At 40.3% G+C, this 20,008-nt stretch overlaps 1 protein-coding gene across 9 annotated transcripts in view; it reads right to left on the bottom strand.

Moving 5' to 3' along the window:
* CEP70 (centrosomal protein 70) overlaps positions 1 to 20,008 on the bottom strand; it is a 149,213-nt gene that overhangs the window by 120,408 nt on the left and 8,797 nt on the right. For 7 of the 9 annotated variants that reach the window (XM_058433612.1, XM_058433615.1, XM_058433617.1 and 4 more), the window contains exon 2: positions 11,151 to 11,253. The gene's annotated coding sequence lies outside the window, so the exon portion shown is untranslated. Of the gene's footprint in view, positions 1 to 11,150; positions 11,254 to 13,488; positions 13,585 to 20,008 lie in introns of those variants that run through there. The other 2 variants (XM_058433614.1, XM_058433613.1) reach the window with 1 other exon arrangement.

Below are 20,008 nucleotides of genomic sequence, written 5' to 3'. Positions count from 1 at the left end.
AAAAAAAAGAAAAGAAAAAAGAATGAATCATGCCTATAAGATGTAGACAATAGCTTCAAAAGGGCAAATCTAAGAGTTATTGGCCTTAAAGAGGAAGTAGAGAGAGATAGGGGTAGAAAGTTAATTCAGGCCAGGCGCAGTGGCTCACGCCTGTAATCCCAGCACTTTGAGAGGCAAAGGTGGGTGGATCACCTATAGTCAGGAGTTCGAGACCAGCCTGGCCAACGTGGTGAAACCCGTCTCTACTAAAAATACAAAATTAGCAAGGTGCGGTGGCGCACGCCTGTAATCCCAGGTATGCGGGAGACTGAGGCACGAGAATCGCCTGAACCCGGGAGGTAAAGGTTGCAGTGACCCAAGATCGCACCCGAGTCAGGGTGACAAGAGTGAGACTTGTATCAAAAAAAAAAAAAAAAAGAAAAGAAAAAGGAAAGAAGGAAAGTGTATTCAAAGGGATAACAGAGAACTTCCTAAACCCAGAGAAAGATATCAATATTCAAGTACAAGAAGGTTGTAGAAAACCAAGCCGATTTCACACAAGGAGACTACCTCAAGGCATTTAATAAACTTCCAAGGTCAAGGAAAAAAAAATACTACGAGCAGAAAGAGAAAAGACACAAATAATATACAATGGAGCTCCAATACATCTGGCAGAAGACATCTCAGTGTAAACTGTATAGGCCAAGAGTGGCATGACATATTTAAAATGCTGAAGCAAAAAAAACTTTTACCCTAGAATCCTTCAAACATGAATGAGCAATAAGTTTGTTCCCAGACAAACAAAAGCTGAGGAATTTCATCAACACCAGACCTGGCCTACAAGAAACGCTAAAGGGAGTTTTTTTAATCTGAAAGAAAAGGACGTTAATGAGCAGAAATTATTTGAAGGTACAAAACTCACGGGTAATAAGAAGTACACAGAGGCTGGGCATGGTGGCTCACTCCTGTAATCTCAGCACTTTGGGAGGCCGAGGTGGGTAGATCACGAGGTCAGGAGTTCAAGACCAGCCTGGCCAAGATGGTGAAACCCCATCTCTACTAAAAATACAAAAATTAGCCAGGTGTGGTGGCACATGCCCATAGTCCCAGCTACTTGGGAGGCTGAGGCAGGAGAATTGCTTGAACCCGGGAGGTGGAGGTTGCAGTGAGCCAAGATAGCGCCACTGCACTCCAGCCTGGGTGACAGAGCGAGACTCCATCTCAAAAAATTAAAAAATAAAAAATAAAATAATGAGCCGGGCACGGTGGCCTTTAATCCCAGCACTTTGGGAGGCTGAGGTGGGCAGATCACAAGGTCGAGTTCAAGACCAGCCTGGCCAACACAGTGAAACCCCGTCTCTACTAAAAATACAAAAATTCTCTGGGCATGGTGGCGTGTGCCTGTAGTCCCAGCTACTCAGGAGGCTGAGGCAGGAGAATCACTTGAACCCAGAAGCCAGAGGTTTCAGTGAGCCATAATCATGCCACTGCACTCCAGCCTGGGTGACGGAACTAGACTCCATCTCAAAAAAATAAAAATAAAAATAAATAAATAAATAAGATAATGGATTATAAGATAGTATTTTCAAGCCTCATGGTGACCTTACATCCAAAAACATACAATGGATACACAAAAAATAAGAAGAAAGAAATTAAAACATACCACCTGAGAAAAATCACCTTCACTAAAAGAAGATACGAAAGAAGGAAAAAAGAAGACCACAAAACAACCAGAAAACAACAAAATGACAGTAGTAAGTCCCTATTTGTCAATAATATTGAACATAAATGGACTAAACTCTACAATCAAAACACTAGAGTGGCCGAACTGAAATATACTTCACCTATAAAGACACATATAGACTGAAACTTAAGAAATGGAAAAGGATATTACATGCCAATGAATCCAGTATAGCAGGAGTAGCTATACTTATATCAGACAAAAGAGATTTTAAGACAAAAACTATAAGAAGAGACAAACAAAGTCATTATATAATGATAAACAGGTCAATTCAGCAAGAGTATGTAACAATTGTAAATATTATATACCCAACACTGGAGTACCCCAATATATAAAGTAATTATTATTAGAGCTCGAGAGAGATAAATCCCAATACAATAATAGTTGAAGACTTCAACACCACACTTTCATCAGACAGATCATCCAGACATAAAATCAACAAAGAATCATCTGACTTAATCTGCACTATAGAACAAATGGACCTAACAGATATTTACAGACGTTTCATCCAATGGCTGAAGAATACACATTCTTCTCCTCAGCACATGGATCATTCTCAAGGATGGACCATAGGTTAGGCCACAAAACAAGCGTTAAAACATTAAAAACAAACTGGAATAATACAAAGTATCTTCTCTGACCACAATGGAATAAAACTAGAAATCAGTAACAAGAGGAATTTTGGAAACTATTCAGACACATGGAAATTAATCAATAGGCTCCTGAATCATCAGTGGGTCAATGAAGAGATTAAGAAGGCAACTGAAAAATGTCTTGAAACAAATGATAATGGAAACAGAACATACCAAAACCTATGGGATACAGTGAAAGCAGTACTGAGAGAAATGTATAGCTTTAAGTGCCTATATGAAAAAGAAAAACTTCAAATAAACAACCTAATGATGCATCTTTTTTTTTTTTTTTTTTTTTTTTTTTGAGACGGAGTCTCGCTCTGTCGCCCAGGCTGGAGTGCAGTGGCGCAATCTCGGCTCACTGCAAGCTCCGCCTCCCGGGTTCACGCCATTCTCCTGCCTCAGCCTCTCCGAGTAGCTGGGACTACAGGCGCCCGCCACCACGCCCGGCTAATTTTTTATATTTTTAGTAGAGACGGGGTTTCACCGTGGTCTCGATCTCCTGACCTCGTGATTCGCCCGCCTCGGCCTCCCAAAGTGCTGGGATTACAAGCGTGAGCCACCGCGCCCGGCCCATGATGCATCTTAAAGAACTAGAAAAGAGCAAACCAAACTGAAAGTAGAAGAAATAATAAAGATTACAGCAGAAATAATGAAATTGAAACAAATAAAAGACATAAGAACAATGAAACAAAAAGTTGGTTTTTTGAAAAGACGTAGAAAACTGATAAACCCTTAGCCAGACTAATGAAGAAAAAAGAGAAAAGACTCAAAATCAGAGATGAAAAAGGAGACATTACAACCAATACTGCAGAAATACAAACGATCATTAGAGCCTACTAGGAGCAACTATATACCAATAAACCAGAAAATCTAGAAGAAATGGATAAATTCCTAGACACATACAACCTACTAAGATTGAACCATAAAGAAATCCAAAACCTGAACAGACCAATAACAAGTAACAACATTGAAGCTATAATAAAAAGTCCTCCAGCAAAGAAAAGCCTTGGACTCGATGGCTTCACTGCTGAATTCTACCAAACATTTAAAGAACACCAAACCTACTCAAACTATTCTGAAGAACAGAAGAGGAGGGAATACATCCAAACTCATTCTATGAGGCCAGTATTACCCTGATACCAAAACCAGACAAAGACACATCAAAAAAAAAAAAACAAAGAGAGAGAGAGAGAAACCTACAGGCCAATATCCCTGATTAATATTGACGCAGAAATCCTCAACAAAATACTAGCAAACCAAATTCAACAACACATTAAAAAGATCATTCATCATGAACAAGTGGGATTTATCCCAGGGATGCAAGGATGATTCAACATATGCAAATCAATCAATGTGATACATCATTATCAACAGACTGAAAGACAAAAACCGTATGATCATTTCAATTGATGCTGAAAAAGCACTTGGTAAAATTCAACATCTCTTCATGATTTAAAAAAAAAAACCCTAAAAAAACTGGGTATAAAAGGAACATACCTCCACATAATAAAAGCCATGTATGACAGACCCACAGGCCAGTATCACACTGAATCGGGAAAAACTGAAAGCCTTTCCTCTAAGATCTAGAACAGAACAAGAATAAAAAATTGACAAACCTTTAGCCAGACTAATGAAGGAAAAAAGGAAAAAAGATTCAAATAAAATCAGAGATGAAAAAGGACTGGAATTGCTCTAGTTAGGACTAGAATTGCTCTAGCTAGAGATGAAAAAGGACTGGAATTGCTCTAGCTAGCAGTTCCAAACAGCTATTTGAACTGGTAAACAAATTCGGTAAAGCTGCAAGACACAAAATCAGCTTAGAAAAATCAGTAGCATTTCTATAAACCAACAGTGACAATCTGAAAAAGAAATCAAAACAGTAACCCCATTTACAATAGCCACAAAGAAAATTAAACACCTAGGAATTAACTGAACCAATGAAGTAAAACATCTCTGCAATGAAAATTATAAAATACTGATGACAGAAATTGAAGAGGCCACAAAAAATGAAAAGATATTCCATGTTCATAGATTGAAACAATCAATATTGTTAAAATATCTATCCTACTCAAAGCAATCTACAGATTCAATGCAAATGCCTAGCAAAATACCAGTGACATTCTTCACAGAAATAGACAAAATAATCCTAAAATTTAAACCACAAAAGACCCAGAATAGCCAAAGCTATCCTGAGCAAAAAGAATAAAACTGGAGGAATCACATTAACTGACTTCAAATTATATTACAGAGCTATATTAACTAAAAGAGCATACTACTGCCACAAAAACAGACACATAGACCAATGGAACAGAACAGAAAACCCAGAAACAAATCCACATACTGACAGTGAACTCATTATTGACAAAGGTGCCAAGAACATACATTGGGGAAAGGAAAGTCTCTTCAATGAATGGTGCTGGGAAAATGGATACCCATATGCAGAAGAATGGAACTAGACCCCTATCTCTCAAGATATACAAAAATAAAATAAAAATGAATCAAGACTTAAATCTAAGCCCTCAAACTATGAAAGTACTACAGAAAAATTGGGGAAACTCTCCAGGACATTGGATTGGGCAAAGATTTCTTGAGTAATATACAACAAGCACAGGCAACCAAAGCAAAAATAGACAAGTGGGATCACATTGAGTTAAAAAATTTCTGCATGGCAAAGGAAACAACAAAGTGAAGAGACGACCCACAGAATAGGAGAAAATATTTGTAAACTACCCATCTGACGAGGGTTAATAACCAGGATGTATAAGGATCTCAAACAAGTTTTTTTTTTTTTTTTTTTAAGTCTCACTCTGTCGCCCAGGCTGGAGTGCAGTGGCACAATCTCGGCTCACTGCAACCTCCGCCTCCCAGGTTCAAGCGATTCTCCTGCCTCAGCCTCCTGAGTAGCTGGGATTGTAGGCACATGCCACGACACCCGGCCAATTTTTTATATTTTTGGTAGGAAATCAGCATATTAAAGAGATATCTGCACTCTCATGTTTACTGCAGCATTATTCACAAAAGCCAAGATTTGGAAGCAACCCAAGTGTCCGTCGACAGACAAATGGATAAAGAAAATCTGGTTCATATACATAATGGAGTACTACTCAGCCATAAAAAAAGAATGAGATCCTGTCATTTGCAACAACATGGATGGAACTGGAAGTCATTATTTTAAATGAAGTAAGCCAGGCACAGAAAGACAAACATCACATGTTCTCACTTATTTGTGAGATCCAAAAATCAAAACAAATGAACTCATGGAGACAGAGAGTAGAAGGATGGTTACCAAAGGCTGGGAAGAGTAACAGGTGGGCTGAGAGGAAGAGGGGATGGTCAATGGGTACAAAAAAATAGAAAAAAAGAATAAGATCTAGTATTTGCTAGCACAATGGGTTGACTATATTCAATGATAATATAATTGCACACTTTTAAGTAACTAAAAGAGAATAATTGGATTGTTTATAACACAAAGGATAAATGCTTAAGATGGTGGATACCGCATTTACCCTGATATGATTATTATATATTATATGCCTGTATCAAAATGTCCCATGTAACCCATAAATATACACATCTGTGCACCCATGAACTTAAAAATTTTTAAATTGTAAAACTTCATATTAAAGAGGATAATATCTCTACAGACAAGAAAAATACACAAGACATGCTCATAAAACAGAGAGTAACTATACCTCTATATTAAAACAAACTAAAATACATGTAAAACTCTATAAGACATGAACAACATAATTAGAAATAAGAAAAACTTGGAAATGAGCTGATAGAATCTAGAAATTAATAACTTTTTAAAACTATTTCTGAAATGAAGATTAAAGAAGAAGGAAAATGAATCAGTAAAGACTACAGACAATGCCTTAAGAGAAACAGAGATTAAAAGGAAAACAATTTTAAAAATTAAAAAGAAATGTAGAATACGAAAATGACAAAGGCAAAGAAGCTCAAACATACACATAATAGTGGTAATTGAAAAAAAAAACTAAAACAACAGAACCAATTAAAAAAACTATAATTCAGGAAACTTTCCTGATTTTAAAATTCATACAGAGCTGCAAAAGACTTATAATAGACAAAACAACTTTGAAAAAGAACAGGCTGGACATGGTGGCTCACACCTGTAATCCCAGCACTTTGGGAGGCTGAGGCAGGAGGATGGTTTGAGGCCCAGGAGTTCAAGACCAGACTGGGCAACATAGCAAGACCCCATCTCTTAAAAAAAAAAAAAAAAGATTAGCCAGGCATTGCGGCATGAACCTGTAGTCCTCGCTACTTAGGTGGCTGAGGTGGGAAGACAACTTGAACCCAGGAGTTTAATCAGTGAGCTATGATTGTGCCACTGCACTCTAGGCTGGGTGACAAAGCAAGACCCTATCTCTAAATTAATAAATGAATGCATGAAAAAGAAGAACAAAGTTGAAGGACTAATACTATATCATTTCAACATTTATAAAGCTATAGTAATCAAGACAATATAGCATTGATATCAAGATAGACAAATAGATTAATGAAACAAAATAGATTCCAGAAACAGACTCATACCTATATGGACAACTAATTTTCACCAAAGATATGAAGGTAATTTAGCAGGAAAAATGATAGTTTCTTTTTTTCAATAAATGATGCTAGAACAATGGGATGGCCATGTACAAAAAGAAAGAAAGAAAGAAAAAGGACTTTCAGCCATATCTCACACCATATACAAAAAAATTAAAATGAATGATATAAATCTAAAACTTAAAATCACAACATGTCTAGAAAAACACAGAAAAACTGTATGACCTTGAGTTAGGCAAACATGTCTATGATATGACACCAAAAGCATGATACAATTCAAGAACAAATGGGGCTTCATAAAAATAATGTCTGCTCTTTAAAATGTACCATTCTGAGAATGAAAAAAGAAACCACATACTCAGAGAAAATAGTCAGGAATCAGAAAAGGTTCATATCTAGAATACATAAGGAACTCTCAAAACTCAGTAAGGAAGTTAACATCAACAAAAAGTAAACAACTGAACTTAAAAATGGTCAAAAAATTTCAACAGACATTTCACAAAAGAAGACATACAGATGGCAGGTAGGCACATAAAAAGATGCTAAACATTGTTAGTCAGGAGGGAAATGCAAATTAAAACACACAATGTGACACCACTACACATATTAGAATGGCTAAGAATGACTATACCAAGTGTTTTCGAGGATGTGAGGGAACTAGAACTCTAGTTTAGAATTTAAACTAGTACAACCACTTTGTAAATCACTTTGGCTATTTCTTAAAAGGTTAATAAGCACTTACCATAAGACCCAGTCATGCCATTCCTATAATTTACCCAAGAAAAATGAAAACATTATGTCCACACAAAGACTGTACACAAATGTTCATAAGAGCTTTATCTATAATAGCCAGAAACTGGAAACAACTCAAATGTCCAGCAGCAGGTGAACAGACACACAAACTGTGGTATACCCAATTGGATGGAATACCCCTCAGCAATAAAAAAGAATATGTGCAACATGGATAAATGTCAAAATAATTATGCTGAAAGCCAGCCATAAAATAGTACATACTATAACATTCCATTTATATAAAACTCTAGAAAAGAAAACCAACTGTGGTGATAGAAAGCAGATCAGTGGTTGCTGAGGGAATTGGAGGCTAGACACAGAGACTACTAATAAGAGCAAGGGAATCTGAGGGGATGATGGATATATTGACAATCCTGATTGGGGTGGTTTCATAGGTGTATATGTAAGTCAAAACTTGTATTTTATACTACATATGTGCAACTTATTGTATATTAAATATATCACAATAAAACTGTTTTAAAAATAAAGTTTTCTTGAAATTTAAAAAAAGATTTGAAACTACAAATGGAAAGAAAGTACCAAGTACCTGAGAATACTGACCCAAAACAACCAACACAGTGATATATTCTAATATTATTACCAGACTTTAACAAAAAAGAAAAAATTTGGCTGGGCGTAGTGGCTCATGCCTGTAATCCCAGCACTTTGGGAGGCTGAGGCAGGTGGATCACTTGAGCCTGGGTTCATGACCAGCCTGGGCAACTTGACAAAACCCTGTCTCTCAAAAAAAAAAAAAAAAAAAAAAATTAGCTGGGCGTGGCAGCATACACCTATAGTCCTAGCTACTCAGGAGGCTGAGGTGGGAGGACTGCTTGAACCCAGGAGGTGGAGGCTACAGTGAGCCAAGATCATACCACTGCACTACAGCCAGGGTGACAGAGTAAGACTGTATCTCAAAAAGAAAAAAAGAAAACAAATTATTTGGTCATCTACAAGAAAAAAACCCACATGACTTATAAGAAGAAGAAAAATTAGATAATAATCTGACTTTGATACCAATACTTTATTCCAGAAGAAAAAGGAGTAATATATTTAAGAAATACAAGGAAAAGAAGTGTGAGCCAAAGACTTTATATCTGCAAAATTGACTTTGAAGTATAAAAAGAACAAATTTCGATCAATATATAAGAACTCAGATAATATTACTTCCTGAGGAATCTAAATGTATTAGCTTCAGGTAGCCAAAATGCCTAGAGAGACCTCAGCATAAACACTGGTGGTAAACATTAAATATATCAATAGAACTAATAGGCTAAGAGGGAAAAAGCAGAACATGAAATGGCTATATACTCTAACAATGCAGACAGAGCACAACTGTTAAAACGGAGAGAGAAGAAAAAATGGGAAGAACATAAGCAAAAAAACAAAGATTTAATGTTTTCAGTAATCATACTGATGGTGATTTTAGAAATATAGCTCTGATACTGTCATATGTATAATATGGAATAATGAGTAAATATGGAATATTCTATTATCTCCTATATTCTTGAGAATCATGATTCTCAGTATGGAAAAAAGCATCTGTAAGCATCTTCAAAAGTATATACTTCAAATTACTGCAATAAATGAACATGTAACCCTTTCGAAGTCTCTATTCCTTATTAAATGCAAAAGCTCTATTCTAAAAATATCGCAACTTGCTGTTTAATGTTCCTAAGAAAGAGCTGAACCTACCCCAAATAGGAAATAGTTAAAATGGAATGTCATCTCAACCAAATCATTCTGTCTCAGGAGAGGTGACAAGAAGGGGCAGAACCTTGCTTTGAAGCAAAAGCTGTAGGGAAAACTCCAAGTCAGCCACCTCTTCCCCAAAAGGCGGGGCAGGGGAGGCCAGCGACTACTTGACAATATTTAAGTTGTGATGGAGAAGTTGTTAAGTAAAAGCTCTGTAGTTTCAATCTGAAGACTGGAAGTGGAATACATTAGGTATCTTTTAACATGTGTGTCTATAGATAGATATAGGTATCCTAGCTCTGTCTACTGAAACGCCTGAAACAGTGACTAACTCAGGATCTTTAGCATTCAGACTGTAACTGAAATATTATTTCCCTCTAAACGAAATCCAGGCATTTTAAAGAAATGGCTGATTTCGTATCTGTGATAGGAATTGTTCAATATATTATATAACAAGGAAGCTATCAAAAACTAGGAGGTCAGGCTCACAGTGCAGCTTGGCCAACATGGTGATACCCCCTTTTCTACTAAAAATACGAAAAAAAATAGCCGATCCTGGTGGTGTGTGCCTGTAATCCCAGCTACTTAGGAGGTTGAGGCAGGAGAATCACTTGAACCCAGGAGACGGAGGTTGCAGAGAGCTGAGATTGTGCCACTGCACTCCAGCCTGGACAACAGAGTGAGACTCCATCTCATAAATAAATAATAAAAAAAAAAAACAGGGAAGTGATTACTACAAAACTATAAAACCCAGAAGAATGGCGACTAAATGGGAACACAAGACTTTTGACTGGGATAGGGTAATGGAGGGGATCTGGCATACCTGAATGGTATGGTCCTGTAATAATTTATTAAGCTATAAATTTGGTTTGTGATTTATAACAAAAACTTCATTTTACAATAAAAAGATTTTGTTAAATAACAAAAACAGAAAAGTAAAGTAAATGCTAACCTAACCAAAAGAAAGCTGGTACAGGTTGAACATTCCTAATATGAATATTTGAAATCCAAAATGCTCCAAAATCCAAAACTTTTTGAGCACCAACTTGACACCACAAGTAGAAAATTCCACACCTGACCTTATGTGACAGGTCACAGTCAAAACTTCATTTCATGCATAAAACTATTAAAAATGTATAAAATTAGCTTCAGGCTATGTGTATAAGCTGTATATGAAACAATAAATGAATTTTGTGTTTAGAGTGACCCAACTCTAAACAAGATACCTCATGTATATACAAATATTCCAATTTTTTTTAATCTAAAAGTCCAAAACATAGTTCCAAGCATTGCAGATAAGGGATACTCAACCTGTAGAGCTCTGTAGCCAGACTGCCTGGGTTCAAATCATGGATTCTGCTACACAGCCAGGAGAGTACAGTACTAATCTCTGTGTGCTTCAATTTCCTCATCATAAAATGAGGATAATAAAAGTACTCAGCTCACGAGTTAAAGATTAGGAGAGTTAATATAGAAAGAACATAAAGCATTGCCTGGCACACAGCAGGATGGAGACCGTGATTAGAGTTGGTGATCAGCTTTCTGTGTTATCTTAAGTAGGTACTTAACCTCTCTGAGCTTCAGCTTCTTTGCTGAGTTGTAAAATATCTACCAGACAGGATCATCAGGAAGTCAAAAGGAAATATATGTAATGAAGCTAGTATAGTGCTCAATAAATATTAGATTTTTTTCCATGGCCTCCCAACATCTGGAGTCATCTGTTACATTAGACATACCTCAGTCATAGCATATTACTCTTGCACTTTACACCTGGTCATTCAGGTTGATCTCAATGAAATGATCACCCAACGAGTCTCATGTCTGAAACTGGATCTTCATCTGGGTTTCAAAAAGATAAAAAGAACAAAATCTTTAAATGTTCAACCTCCTAGTAAGAATGGTCTTGTGTTACTCCCAGAGCAGGCATCCAAGGTACTGGTAATCACAGATAAAGCAGGCACAACTGAAATAACTGCTAATGGCCTTCCCAGCTCACCATCATATGCCTCTTCCCTTCTCTTCTCTCTCCTTCTTATCTTTCCTGTCCTTACCTTGTTAAGACATTTAGCTGGGTATCCAAATCTATCATCATCTATCATCAATTCTGACTTCTGACTCCACAGGTAGGATATTCTCATTTGCAAGGATACTAAAATGAAGCATCCTCAGACAAACTACCACTGATCACAAAAGCAAAACACAGGAACAAAACTACTCCTCATTTGCACCTGTGACCAAGCCCTCCTTTTCAGAGGTCCATTCTGTGAAATAAATGGGCCAATAGTTTGCAGCAGCCTTTTCCCCCCCACTACAGGCTGTGACGGGACAAAGGTCTGGAACTTTTAAAGTCACAGGAAGAGACCAAATGCTTTCTAGGGCCAAAACAGAAGCTACAGCTTTAATCAGTGTCATAACACATTTAAAATAAGATTGTGGGGGTAGGAGTCGGAGGGTAGGAGTTGATTTGTACATGGCATAGTAAGCCAAGCATAGAAAAGCAAAAACATAATTGTATCTTCTGGCACTTTCTAGGTTTCCCGAGTCTTTCAGCCAAATTGCCCTTTATAGGTCTGAAGCCCCTTGTAACATGCTCTATATCTTAAAATTTAATTATTTTTTCACCATTTGGGGTGGGGGAGGGGAGCTGACAATAAACCACGGCAAACAACTGTTCCTTCTTAACTGAATCACACCAAAATCTGTGAGCATCTTCAAAAGTATATACTTCAAATTACTGCAATAAATGAACATGTAACCCTTTCGAAGTCTCTATTCCTTATTAAATGCAAAAGCTCTATTCTAAAAATATCGCAACTTGCTGTTTAATGTTCCTAAGAAAGAGCTGAACCTACCCCAAATAGGAAATAGTTAAAATGGAATGTCATCTCAACCAAATCATTCTGTCTCAGGAGAGGTGACATGAAGGGGCAGAACCTTGCTTTGAAGCAAAAGCTGTAGGGAAAACTCCAAGTCAGCCACCTCTTCCCCAAAAGGCGGGGCAGGGGAGGCCAGCGTCTACTTGGCAATATTTAAAGTACAAAACTCAAGCAGAGGCTTGAAACCAATATGGGTAATGCCTGCACAGTGTTTAATATATTATACATATATTTTTGAGATGGAGTCTCGCTCTGTCACCCAGGCTGGAGTGCAGTGGCGCGATCTCGGCTCACAGCAACCTCCGCCTCCCGAGTTCAAGCAATTCTCCTGCCTCAGCCTCCCGAGTAGCTGGGATTACAGGCGCCCGCCACCACCATGCCCAGCTAATTTTTGTATTTTTAGTAGAGACGTGGTTTCATCATGTTGGCCAGGGTGGTCTCGAACTCCTGACCTCAGGTGATCCGCCCACCTCAGCCTCCCAAAGTGCTGGGATTACAGGCGTGAGCCACCGCGCCCGGCCTGTTTAATATTATTGACTGAAAAACAAAGTGGCAGTAAAAAAGGAAATTCTGATTGGTCTCTCTGTTACAGGTGACTTAGCCTTCTGGCATTTTTCACCTTGAAAGACTCCTATTAGGCCCTGTATAAAGTCAGAGGTCCCATGAATCCGGAATGAAGTTAATAAACCGGAGAAAGAGATACTCACCTGTGCTATTCGCCTAACCGCCCCCTTCTGCTCCGAGCCCTCACTCCCCAAACAACCTTCGCGGCTGTTTGACACAAAAGTAGAGCACTTCAGCCCGGGTCGATTTTAGGGGATGGAGTAATTACCTACAGCTTAAATCGAGTCTGTGCTCGATGTGATTCTAAGCTTTACTCTTACTGCCTCATTTAACCCTCACAACCACCTTGTAAGGCAAGAATTACCGGCTTTAGTACACAAATAAAGAATCGGAGGCGCCGAGACGTTAAAGGAGAAGCCAAAGAACACAAAGCCTGGAGAACTGGGACTGGACGCAGGTTTGTCCGATCCCCAAACTCTTACGCAGGGATTTTTAATTGACGCGACGCTGTCCCAGACCGCTCCTTCCTGTCAAGGGTCAGTCTGACCACTTTTAGGCCCAGGTGAGGTCAAGTCCGGGGTACTCCGGGAAGGGGCTCACGCCGACGCCTCTGAGAGCCCCGAGCGTCACTCACCTTACTCAGTTGCCGCCTCCCACCAGCAGCCAGCCCGGCCAGGCCAGGCTGGGATCAGCTACGTCAGGCCCCGCCTCCGCGACCGTTACCGCCGCCGGGAGAGGGCGGCCAATCGAGCCCGAGCGCGTCGAGGGCCATCCCCTCTTTGGCTTACGAATGCCCCCGAACGATTCTCTCCAGCCTCACCGGGAAGCTGGGTCCGCCCCGCGCCCTATGGTTGGCTCACTACGGGGGGCGGGGCTTACCGCAAACGCAGGCGTCGGTGCGATGTGCCGGTCGCGGGCACGCTGGCGCTTCCAACGCACTCCTTAGGTGCCCTGTCACTTACATGGAGCCTTATTTGCCCGGAAGACGTCAGAAATACTTGTGGCCGTGGGTGAAAGTGAAGCCTGGGTTACCTGGCCACCAGAGACTGCCCTCTCTCGCCCCCTACCCCGCCGCGAGTACGAGCTCCTGCTGGGGTACGGGTCAGCATGTTCTCGATGTTCCAGACCTGAATGACCACTGTAGCAGCTGACATTTGGAGGACCCCAATAAATGTTTGTTGATGACATTTCATCTTCCCATTCAGCATTTTCCACATCTCGACGAAGCGTCAGGCCCTACCTGAGGCTGTAACTGTCCACCATTGTCATTGTATCTCATAGCCACATGGTGTCGCTGTTGACAACTTGTCTTTTCAAATCAGTCAAATGATGTAGGTCTGTGTGGATGCAGGTCCCACAGTAGCCAACAGGGATGTCCCATTTAGGGCATCAGCCAAGGGTCTCTCATCAGGAGATCCAAGGGCTCTTGGAGCTCAATACTTTCAGACCCTTCTTAGCCTTCTTCCAGGCAGCTGGGACTACACTTAAGTTTGATCTCTGTGTTTGCCCCCTGCAAACATATCCCTACCCCAACCTACGCCTACCCACTGTGCTTTCCATACCTGCATATTCACTCTAACGATGGTTAGCAGATTGCATTTTCAGTTCTCAAAATGCAAATAGTCTCAGTGCTTCCCTTTTCCAAGATAACAGGGTGCACTTGCATACTCTTCTGAGCATGGCTGCCCTAATCGTAGAGCCCAAACATCTTTGAGTCAGTTACGATTATTTTGGATGCACGTGATATAAAATCTGAGTTAAATTGTCTTCCTAAAAAATAAGGAAGTTGCTTATCTCGCATAACAGAAAGCTCAGAGGCAAGGGAGACTTTGATTAATTCAGTGGCTAAGCAAGTTAACAAGGACCCAGTTGCTATTAGTCTCTGCTTTGTTGTAAAAAAAGGGTAGAATTCAAATTCATACTAACGTGATTTTCTAGATGTCTACTTGGAGAAATCAGGACCACATACTTTCTTTTTCATCTAAAACCTTTCCTTCTGGTTTTTTGAGCCAATAAGGTCACACAGGCACACACTCTTCGTCTTTACTAGTTACTGCCTAGGAAATGTACAGACAGCTTAAGCCTGGGTTCCAGAAGTGAAAAGGAGCTATGACAACTGGAATTGGCAATGGTATCAGTGCTCTTTGAGTCACATGAGTTGCAAGGTGGAGACATGGCTATCTGAATAAAACTGGAGACCTGTAAAGGAGAAGAGGAAAATGGATGCTAGATGGATGATCACCAGTATCTTTCACAGTCTTCAAAGCACAGGAAGGCTGATTCCTATTTTCTAACTGAATTTTTAATGTGAATGGAGGGGAAGAGGTGCTATAGCACTGCCCTCCAAAACAATTCCCTTCTTATGGACCATGAAAGCCTTTCCAGCCCCTCTCTTTGCTAGAGAAGGAAAACATCCTGCACACAAATTTAGTCTTTCACTGAGAATCCTGCTACATTGGTCTCAAGAGTTTTCTGTGGGCCTCATCCACCCAATAGAATTGTAATAATTCTAAACATTCATTTAACATTCATTCATTTATAAAAATGTGTTGGCCGGGCACAGTGGCTCACGCCTGTAATCCCAGCACTTTGGGAGGCCGAGGTGGGTGGATCGCCTGAAGTCAGGAGTTCAAGAACAGCCTGGCCAACATGGAGAAACCCCATCTCTACTAAAAATACAAAATTAGCCGGGCGTGGTGGCACATGCCTGTAATCCCAGCTACTCAGGAGGCTGAGGCAGGAGAATCGCTTGAACCCGGGAGGCGGAGGTTGCGGTGAGCTGAGATCACACCATTGCACCCTAGCCTGGGCAACAAGAGCAAAACTCCATCTCAAAAAAAAAAAAATTGTTAAGTACCTGTTATGTACCAGGGATTGAACTAGATGCTGAGTCAGATTTATAAGTAGGGGAGTTTACAATAGTAAGTAAGCCCAATTGTGATTCCTGCCTTCGTGGATCTTATAGTCTAACTGGGGAGAAAATATGAAACAAATGCAATTAAGTATATATTATTAATATAATAAGTGATATCAAAGAAGAGAAGAGGGGCTATGGAGAAGGCCTCTCTGACGAAGTGACACCTAAGCTGAAAGCCAAGCATGTCTTCATTTTGGCTTTCTGCTGTCCTCTGTACTTTGACTTCCTAGTATAAATTATAACCTTCATTAGCAGTAAAAACACATCTTTTAATTTCTCAACTTCTTTTTTTTTTTTTTTGAGACGGGAGTCTCGCTCTTGCCCAGGCTGTAGTGCAGTGGCGTAATCATGGCTCACTGCAAGCTCCATCCCCCGGTTCACGCCATTCTCCTGCCTCAGCCTCCGGAGTAGCTGTGACTACAGGCGCCTGCCATCACGCCTGGCTAATTTTTTTTTTTTTTTTTTTTTTTTTGGTATTTTTAGGGGTTTCACCGTGTTAGCTAGGATGGTATCGATCTCCTGACCTCGTGATCCACCTGCTTTGGCCTCCCAAAGTGCTGGGATTACAGGCGTGAGCCACCGCGCCTGGCCTAGTTTCTCAACTTCTGAACTGATTCTCAAATTTTCTTCTGGGTATAGAACTGTCATATTTCTCCCTGGAAAAACATGAGTATATCATATATAAATGGTAATTCATGATGAATTCTCAAAGATTCTTCAACTCATAAGTTTTTTAGACTTAGATTCCTTTATTACATGAATACATTTGTTTCTGCCTTTTCCACAAGAATTTGAACCCCTGGGAATATGAACCATGTCTTACTAAACTTCATCCTGCAGCTAGCATACTTCCTTGGTGCACAGTAGGTGCTAAACACAGCTTTGAACTGTAGCAGGACAGCCGCAGACAGAACCTCTCAGACGCCGAGTTGTATAAGGAAGGGCTTTATTCAGCTGGGAGCATCGGCAAGCTACTGCCTTAAAATCCGAGCTCCCTGAGTGCACAATTTCTGTCCCTTTTAAGGGCTCACAATACTAAAGATTTCACATGAAAGGGTCGTGATTGATTTGAGCAAGCAGGGGGTACGTGACAGAGGCTGCATGCACTGGTGGTCAGAGAGAAACAGAACAGGGCAGGGAGTTTCACAATGTTCTTCTATACAATGTCTGGAATCTATGAATAACATGGGTTTCTAAGTTATGAGTTGATTTTTAACTACTGGGTTTAGGCCAGGCAGGCCCAGGCCTGGTTTCGGGCCTGGCGCCGGGCTGCCTGTCTTTGGTTTTACTTCCTTGTTGTTTTTTCTTAAAACAGGTACTGAGCATAAAACAATATAAAATAATATGAGAGGGTCTTTCTCTTCCTTCAGAACTACATTGTTAAATTTGAGTCAAATTTATTCAGAGCATTCACCTTCAGTAGTCATTTTCCAATGTGAAGGACAATATGCAAACAACGGGCAAATATATTAATGACAAATGCTCAACAATCTATACAGAATAACAATAGTTATGTTAATTGGGCACTTAAAATGTGCTAGGCTCCGAGCTAAGCACTTTCATTTTCTAACTTGTTGAATCTTCACAACAACCTTAATATAACTATCTGTTTTACAAATGAGCAAGTTAGGAAATAGAAGCCAAAAAAATTTTGAAATGATTTGCCAAGGTCACACACTAGTATATGGCAAAGCCAGGATCTGAACCTAGGCATTCAGGCTCCAAAGCCTATGTCATTAACCACTTGACCATACCACTTCTTGTGATAGACATCTGCTTTACCATCAGATTGGTATATGCATTTATTGCAATTTGCAATTATTTACTGTGTATTAGTTATTGCTAATGTCATTATTGCTAATGTCTGTGTATTAGTTATCTATTGGTACATAAAAATTACCCTAAAACATAGTAGCTTAAAATAAACATTTATCATCACAATGTTTCTGTGGGTCAGGAATACAGTAGGGCTTAGCTGGATGGTCTGTGAAAGAGTGACGCTCAGACTTAAGACCACGGCACACCGGCTCGGCCAAGAGATCTTTATTGGAGGCAGCAGGCTGGGCTGGGCAGGAGAGAGAGAGAGAGAGAGGGAGCGGTGGGGGGTTTGCTTCTTTTATGCCCAGGAGGGCTGCGTGGATGTTTGTGATTGGTTGGGGTGGGGCTTAGAGCGAGGCAGGAAAAACACCTCTTTCTGATTGGTTTTTCCTTTGGCGGGCTTGCATTGAGGAAGAAGAACCCGGAACCAGCGCCATTAGGGTGCTCTAGTTACCTAACAGTCTGGACAAGATCTTTCATGGGGTTTCAGTCAACCTTTTGGTCTGGGCTACTGTCATCTCAAGGTTCAGGTGGGGCTAAAGGATTCACATTCAAACTCACTCATGTGGTTATTGGCAAGCCTCAGTTCATTCCTCCTCAAGTGGGCCTTTCCCCAGGCTGCCTTAGTGTCCTCATAACATGGCAGCTTCCCACAGAGTACACACCCCAAGACAGCATGTGAGCAACTAAAACAGAAACTGCAGTCTTTTTTATAACCTAATCTCAGAAGTTACATATCACTACTTCTGCCATATGCTATTGGTCACATAGACCAACCCTGGTAAAATGTGACAGGACTACACAAGGAGATGAATACCATGAAGTGGGGATCCCTGGGGCCCATCTTGAAGAATGGCTACCACAATTTCTTTGTACATATTTTTGTGACTGCCTCCTCCACCAGAATGTAAGTGTCATGAGTCGGAGAAATGATCAGTGTTGTTCACTGTTCTATCCCCTGCCACAGCACCTGCCATATAACAGATGACCAATAAGTACTGAGTAAATATAATGATGAAAGTGATATGAATTCCAAAGGATGAGCTCCCTATAATCCTCTCTTACTGTCAAACAAATTCCCAGTTGCCATTCATGGTACCATTTAAAGCTATATATTTCTTTCAGAGACATGGTCTCGCTGTGTAGCCCAGACTGGTCTCAAACTCCCAGCCTCAAGTAGTCCTCCCACCTCAGCCTCCCAAAGCACTGGGATTACAGGCATGAGCCCCTGTGTCCAACCCATTTAAATAATTTTTAAAAGCAGGAGAATATCATGCCCAAGAACATTTATTCATATATATAAAATTATAGACTGTGGACCTGGAAGGAACACACAGATTAAAAGATCTGTTTTAACAGCTAATGAAGGCTATAATTTATACTAGGAAGTCTAACAGTATACACACCAAACTCCAGGGAATGTTGGCCTTTTGGAAGGAGAAAAGAGTAATAGTATTGAGATTTTCTTCTATTAAAATTTTAATACTAAGTCAATATTTAATGATGGTCAATTCTGGCAGGCAGGAATATGTGTATTATTCTCTGTATTTTTCTATAGCTTTAAAATTTCTCAAACAAGACAAAAAATGTTAAAAGTCTTGACCAGACCGAGTGCAGTGGCTCACACCTGTAATCCCAGCACATTGGGAGGCCAAGGCAGGCAGATCCCTTGAGGTCAGGAGTTCAAGACTAGCCTGGCCAACGTGGTGAAACCTCGTTTCTACTAAAAATACAAAAATTATGGCCAGGCGCGGTGGCTCATGCCTGTAATCCCAGCACTTTGGGAGGCCGAGGCGGGCGGATCACGAGGTCAGGAGATCGAGACCATCCTGGCTAACACGGTGAAACCCCATCTCTACTAAAAATACAAAAAATTAGCCAGGCGAGGTGGCGGGCACCTGTAGTCCGAGCTACTCGGGAGGCTGAGGCAGGAGAATGGCGTAAACCCAGGGGGCGGAGCCTGCAGTGAGCTGAGATCACACCATAGCACTTCAGCCTGGGCGACGGCGAGACTCCATCTCAAAAAAAAAAAAAAAAAAAATACAAAATTAGCCTGGCACGGTGGTGCGTGCCTGTAATCCCAGCTACTCGGGAGGCTGAGACAGGAGAATCACTTGAACCTGGGAGGCTGAGGTTGCAATGAGCTGAGATCACACCACTGCACTCCAGCCTGGGTGATAGAATGGGACTCTGTCTCAAAAAAAAAAAAGGTCTTGACCAATTGGAACACGTGTCTGTACTGCCTTCCTTTGCCTTTTGCGCTAATTAAGGCTGTACTATAAATTCCAGTCTCCAGATAACTCAGACCAGTACCTATTTTCTCCTGAAATTGTCCAAGCTTTTCTGGTCTGAAGTTCTAAACAATCACCTTACTTGGCTGCTTGTTCCCTTTCTGTATTTCTGTAGAGAGAGCCACAGC

This window comes from Hylobates moloch, unplaced genomic scaffold (assembly GCF_009828535.3).
Source record: "Hylobates moloch isolate HMO894 unplaced genomic scaffold, HMol_V3 SCAFFOLD_22, whole genome shotgun sequence".
NCBI classification, from domain to species: Eukaryota; Metazoa; Chordata; class Mammalia; order Primates; family Hylobatidae; genus Hylobates; species Hylobates moloch.
The sequence above is the reverse complement of the archived record's forward strand: the minus strand, read 5'-3'. Positions and strand labels throughout refer to the sequence as shown.